General features: G+C 36.7%; 1 protein-coding gene across 4 annotated transcripts in view; it reads right to left on the bottom strand.

Annotated features, from left to right (window-relative positions):
- The window catches only part of NLGN1 (neuroligin 1), a 410,133-nt gene that overhangs the window by 121,068 nt on the left and 281,700 nt on the right, over positions 1-7,365 (bottom strand). The gene's annotated exons all lie outside the window — the stretch shown is intronic.

Below are 7,365 nucleotides of genomic sequence, written 5' to 3'. Positions count from 1 at the left end.
GTAAAAGTACGTGAAGAAGAACAGCTCTCAGTGATAATGAGAGCTCAGCCTGTATGTGTGCTTCAATACTGGACAGTGGCTGAGCAGCCTAAGTGTTAGGGAAGTGTCATCACATACAGCGTAAGCTGCGTGACCTGAGACAACATTTGAGGAAGCCCGGTTGCCTGGCAATTTTCCGGCGACACTGTGATTCAGAACGTTCTGCTCACGGTGCAGTGATACATGCCGGCTATGGTGTGGCAAAGGTAAAGCGGAATTACAAGTCTAGAGCCCTCATCAAAGCTTCCTTACTCTTTCATCACATATCTCTGTATGGAGTGCTCTCTGGGTGAAAGGTCTGGCACAGAATCTGGAGAACGGGGGGGCAGACAGTCAGTGATGTTGATGATGTTTGTGCTGTAACAGTCCATTTCCTAAACTATAGCTAGGATGTCTCCACTAACAGGTAATTACAGCTTCAAAAACAAATCATTTGATACACTTTTTAGCTTAACAACATTAGGAAATGTTTCCTTGGAGAAACCATTCACTACAGTCTATGATTTATTTTCACTTAACATAAACTGTACAAATCCTAAAGCATTATAATGGTAATAGATAAAAGCAGGTAATATAGGTATATAGTTTACCTGTCTCAAAGTTTTAGAAACACCTTATAAATATTGAAACAACATTTTTTAGCCTTGATGGTCTGTTATCTCTTAGCTGCCAGATATCGCAGATGAATGAGTGCTGTTAGAATACACAGTGATTTTATTCATGAAAATGACGTAAGTATGAGTCACCAGGGTGATTACAGCTTTAGGCATCACTAAAAAAAACAATGTATATTTCCACAGTATGTTGACGATTTAAAAGTATCGGCCACACATTGTACAATGAGTGCAATGCAATTATTAAATGCTGGGTAAATGCTGGGTATTAAATGCTACTAAAACAGCACTATAAAAATACAAAAACCCAATAGCATTTAGTCATCTGTCTTACTGAAACACCTTTGCTTTTTAGTTGTACACAGCTTGGAGAAGGGTAAGAACTTATTTAAACCCTTCTGTAATGAAGATTATCAATCCATAGATGTAGATCCTTTTCTAATTTAATTTTCACCTGGTAATTCTGCAAATAGCACAATAACATACATAACACCCCTGCTCATTTGTGTCTAAACGTAATTCTTCATTGAAACTATCCTGGGTATGGCCATGGTTGTCACACAGATTAGACTTCACACTGGTTTGTTTTTGTTCATCTGCAATAAAATACAAGATAAGAAGGCTTGTGTGTCTTTTTTGCCTACAGGAATCGATGCTGCATTTTTGGATTAACAAGTCTTTTCTGTAACAGCTGAAAATGTTTTTACCTTGTAAACAGCTATATATTGTATTTTCGTGTGTATATATACTTTATTGATCATTGTAAGTGTCTAGTCATATTTATGTAACTATCAGGAAGATTTGTTCTCCAATAGAGGGACATACAGTAAAAAAAAAAATAAATACACTAAACTAAAGTTGAGAAGAAAAACCTTATGTCAGGTTGTTACTACTGCATCCTTGTTAGGGAGATTTCCTCACTTCCTACCTGGTCACCAAGACAGACGAGGTCAAATCTTCTGAACAGAGGACACGTATGACAGTGACAACCTTTACAAGTTGAACTCATTTTCTACTCTAACCATAAAAAATACAGTTTGAATGGAGTTGGGTTGTAAGTGTTACTTTCATATGCATTACAGGAAAAAGAAAGTTTACATTAAAAGATCTATGGCAGGGGTCGGCAAAGCTTTATGGCCATTTATGGGGTGGGTGGGAGCACACTAGGCCAGACCTGCCCTAATGGCCCCGCCCACCACCAGGGAACGCCCCCTGAAATGAAATTTCTCTCCTCCGTATGCATTGCGGAGGAGAGGGATTTACCTTCAGGGAGCATCCCTTTTTACTGCGGCGGAAGAAGTATCAGCGTTGGCTGCGGTAAATAGGGGAGCAACTGCAAGGCCGCCGCTCTGGCTCCGGTAGTTGCTAACGGCCCCTGGCCGATCTGCTGGCAACAGGTCGGATCAGCCAGGGGGCGTTAGGCCGGAACGAACTACCAGGTAGGCCGTATCTGGTCTAATGGCCGGAGTTTGCCGACCCCTGATCTAAGGCATTAGAAACAAGACTATTTGATCTACGCCTTATGCTTATTTCTGTTGTGACCTTATAAACCTTGGGAAAAAAAACTATCTGAATGGTAAACACATCATGACCTGCAGCATATCTGCTGTCTTTGATCATCCTCTCTACCAGCCATTTTAAAACAGGGTTTCTCCAGAGGTTGCTAGGGGTTCCACAAACTGTTGTTGATTGACCTTCCATTCACTGATGCCTGTATAGTTATGGGGCATATATATATATTATGTTATATAGCAACCATAAGGGGGCATTTCTTTTACTGGCCACCACTTTTAGCGGGTGTTCTTTAAGACTTGAAAATTATTTATTTTACAATGGTTCCTCATGAGTAAAATTGTTGAGAAACACTGGTCTAAACTATGTCAAGTATATGACCATTTTCTTTAACTCTTTGGTGGGCCAGACCTGCTAAGTAAGTTGTACGATTGAGCCCAGTGGTATTAACATAGAGCTGTCTGTGTTGGCCATTGCAGCTAGTTATTTAAACACTTGCTGCAACTCAATACAATACACTTGCTGCAACTCAATACACAAGACATAAAACATACAGCAGTAGACTGCAAAATAGCAAATTTTTAAAGCAAAAACAAGAAAAGTTTAAATATGAATTTCATTACAGCCCACCATGTACACAGAATACAGCATAACTTACTGTCCTAAAATACCGGTGTGCATCACGATGTAATATATCTCATGTCACTTTACTCCTCTTGCACTCTCACAGAAAAAGAGAATTTATTCTTTTTTGCCCAGGCATGTTTTTATACTGAACGATTAAACCTTCAGATAATAAATGGAATTCTTCAACAATACATCTAGGGGACTCTTGCCCATCTATTGAAAAGCATCATTACTGCTACTCTGAAAGCAATTTATATTTCTTCTGAACTCGACAAAACCTCCAGCGTATATATATTCAGAGTGTTGTGGTACATTATTCAAAGTGACCAATGCAGGTGGATATTTTAGGAACAAAAAGAAATATGTGTATACAGAATTGCACAAGGACAGATTGTGACTTAGTGATAGTCGCTTTTGTTCTCTACAGAAAAGTGGATTAAAAAAGTAAAACAGTAGAGAAAACACAGAAAACAGAGTGAATTTAAAAGCATATGACAATGAAATTAATGGTGCCTGAAAGCTGTGTGTTATATTAGCATGAAAAAATATAAATTTATAGTAACATCTTACAGTGGAGTTTTATAAATGTGTTTAGGGCTTGGTTTTTTATTACCACTCTCTGTGACAGATTTGGATAATTTAAAAAAAGGAGTTGGGAATTAGAAGTTTGGATATTTTTATGATTATACTTATCTCAAAATAGGTAGTATTAATTTAAGTAAAGGGAGGAGGATGAGTACCTGTTTTCTATTCTATTCTGTATTTTATGCTTGCTAGCCATTCAAGTCATTTTACCTAATGTTCATTTAGCTTAGTGGAAAAGGGGCTCTTTCCCACATGGGAAAAGAATGCATGTGCAAGCGAGGCACTCTTTTTTCCCCATTTACAGCAGGCTACATCAACTCATCTCGCGCGTGCCCAGTGCGAGATCAGGTAACATACCCAGAAGAAGAAAGAAGACAGAGGAATATGGTGGCTCCCAGGGCTTCCTCCATTCTGGGACAAAAAAGGATTACAGGACGGCACAGGACCCAATCCACAGATGTTCCACAGGGATGGAGGGATCTGTGCAAGTAAAGGGAGGTGGAACTTTGTTTTTTTTAGTTTAATTTTGCTTTAAGCCAGCAGTAAGAAACTGGGTATCTGACTGTTGCTTTTTTGTTCATGTATGACTCAAATATACCCAAAAATCATTAAAACATATAGTACTTACAGTACATGGGGCATTACCAACTTTCACTGATTTTATTTGTATAAGTTAAAACAAATGTTAAAACCTTGAAGAAAGTTGAGCAAACCTTGGACAAATCATTGATAAATAGATCCCGTTGGAAACCTGGATATAACGCAACTTCAACTAGAGGAGGATCATGACTATTCGGGGTTGTGTTTATTGGAGCACTAGAAAAGAAGTTCTGATCACAGCTAAGGACCTTACAAAGAGAACACTGTAATACACAGATACATAAACATGTAGATGGTTGGCACAAATGTACCCAATATACTCAACTGTCTATTTGATTTTTCTATGCCTACCTAATACTAATAGGAAGAGAGGCCAACAGGTACCACACAGTTCTTCCAAAGCAAGCAAAATAGTGATCCTTCCTTCCCAGCCAACACAGAAACAGCAGTTAAAACAGTTCTGGTATTAACTTCACCAGGTCCTATAGAAAGAAACAGTCTAGATACATTATTCTCTTTAAAAGGAAGTCCATATTATCTAATTTAGGTGCTGCAATTCATTGAAAAAGTATGGAACCCTTACTACTATTATTGAAACAACCCCTATGCATGCATATTATAGGTTTGGGGAAGTCAAATCAAAATGAGCTGGCCGTAACCATTGAGAAAATGAGGGAACTCAAAATATAATCATTTGTAATATTAGAATAAAACACGTTTCCTGTGCTCCACTATCCAGCTATCAGAAGTTTTGACGAAAAAAAAAAATCATGTCAATATATTTCTTTCAGACTGAGAAATGATTTCGATTTTTTTATGGAAGTAAATGCTTATTATCGGAAACATAAAAGATCAATTAGAAGCAGAATATAGAGAGGTGAAATAATTAATAATAATGTAATGGTGCAGGAGGTAGAAAAATGGAATTTATTATATAAAATGGAAAATTATACAGAAATGGTAGCTGAATTTCATAATAATAAAAGTCAATTAGAAGAATCAGAAGCAAAATGAGATGAGAACACGTGCAAAGAAAATGCAATTAAAATATTAAGCTGCTGTACTAGAAAAAAACTAGAGTATTTCCCTGTAAGATTTTTTTTACCATTCCTATGTATATTTTATAAAGCTTTACTAATGCTGATATAGTCAGACCAACCAAATGAAAAGTTATAAATATACATAACTGGCCACCTTTAAAGGACCCAGATAGGAAAAGAATATGGGAGGTGATATTGCTGCAAGGATAGTAATGGCAGCCCTAAAGAATGTACAGTATACCCTTGCTGCTATGATGATGTACTGTGTACTTGTCAGTATAAGTCTGAGATTCAGGAGAAAGGATATGACATAAATATAAAGATTTAAATGTATAATATTATTAATAAAATATGTTCATTTCTATTCAGCTTGGTGCCTTTAGGGTCTTACGCAATAGGTATGTCTTTTCTTTTAAATACAGACAATTTCAAGGACTTCCAGTCACCTTTAAAATAACTTATTTCATTATTTTGGATGTACACTGATTTATAGCAGCATTTGCTTTCTTGATCTTCTAATTCTCACATAAGCATGCAATTGAAAGTGCACTTAAGCCATTCATTGAGCAATAGCATTAACTTCCTATGACATTAAGTGGTCAGGGTGCTGTACATACAGACTGAAGAAAGGCTTAAATGTCCTTAAATGTCACCGCTTAAATTCACTATCAATGGCTTTCAATAATCAATTTCTTGGTTGATGTAAACACTGACATTTTATGGAAAAAGACAATGGCGGACATCTTGTGTAGTAATTCTACAAATGATCAATTAAGAGATCTTTTTTTAACAGAGCATGTATTCAGTAAACATAAGAGAACATGTAATGCACAGAATGTTAGTACTTCCAACAAGCCTTAACCTTTCTATGAACAAGATGCACTAAACTAATTCTCATAGTTGCAAAAAATGAATTGTAAGTGAAGGAACACAAAGAATTAGGATTAACATTACCATGCCTCAATTCTTAGGTGAAAAAAATAATTTAATTTTCTATTTATAACCAAAATGGTATATAAGCATAAAAACAAATCTGCTAAACTGGTGATGCAAAGTAGGGGGAGTACCTCTGGTGTTATTTGGGGTAGAGAAAATATTTTTAGCAATTTTTAGCTCCATCAAGAAACGTTGTTGCCAGCTACAGCACAAGACTGCATTTTGCCAAAGAAAAAAACAAAGACATTTGTAGCTGCAACAAATCTCTACTATAAAGTCTGCATCCTACTACAGACTGCAACCTAATATCCAATCTATAACATGGTTCACAAATGATGAATTGAAAAAGATACCTTAGTTCTAGACTTTTAATTCATATTGATTCATAATAGATACGTGTTCTGCAAATTAGTGCAAATGGGATCACTGCTAGCAAACAACAATGAATTGTTCCTGAATCAGTGATAAATAAAAAAGCCTAGCCATGTGAACTCCAATTTGTGCTGAACACTTCCCTCATTATGTAGCTAGATGTGCTGTTCAAACTCCAGATTTCTGTACACATTACAGGAGTGCATGCAACCCACTACTATGGTAAAAGTAATGAAAAAGTATGTAAATACTAAACATATAAAAGTATGCAATGCTATGAAAACAACCCATTGCAGGAGTACATTCTTCAGGATTTTGAGTACCTATTAATGTCACACAGAGCTCCCAGAAGCAAGTCCTAAATGTTTTTCTAATATGTTTCCTTCTAATTTTGTTTGGACTGAAAATAGGCTACCATCCTTTACCAAAAATTCCCAAACCTGTTTCGGTCTGGGAATGCACCCTAAATAGCAACTCTTAACATTAAGTAAAATGAATTAGTAAGCTGAGGGCATCCACAAAACACCACAATTGTGTTACTTTGATTTGACTTCTAAGAAAAATTCCAGGCAGATCTTTATATGGAATATATTGTACTTCCCATATCTGTTCTAATTGAAACAGCGGTCAGTTTTAAACCTTCTAAGTAGATATAAATGTGAGTGGTAGCTGTTTTTATGGTTGCATAAAACCTTCTGTGAAAGACAGCAGGAAGCTTAAAATGGTTGTGCGATTCTTAATGTGATGGTTGCAGGCTAACACCAGTGCTGGCAAAACCCGTGTGCCTTTCAGTCCAAGTTCCCCTTTTTGCTTCTGATCAGAAGTTCAGCTTCTGATTGGCATCTAGGCATGCACAATGCTAGGTCAGTTGCAGTTTTTCGATGCTGTATTATGTGTTCCAGATTTCTTATGGACTAAGAGGGGTGATAACGTATCCTAGGATTTAAGGTCAAACTTAAGATGGTCACACGTATGGGTCTGAAAAAGGCTTCCCAAATGACTTACTGACAAAAAATAGTGGGAGTTGGTACACAACAACA

Source organism: Pyxicephalus adspersus, chromosome 4, assembly GCF_032062135.1.
Source record: "Pyxicephalus adspersus chromosome 4, UCB_Pads_2.0, whole genome shotgun sequence".
Taxonomy (NCBI): Eukaryota; Metazoa; Chordata; class Amphibia; order Anura; family Pyxicephalidae; genus Pyxicephalus; species Pyxicephalus adspersus.
Note: the sequence above shows the minus strand (reverse complement) of the source record. Positions and strands in the feature narration are given on the sequence as shown.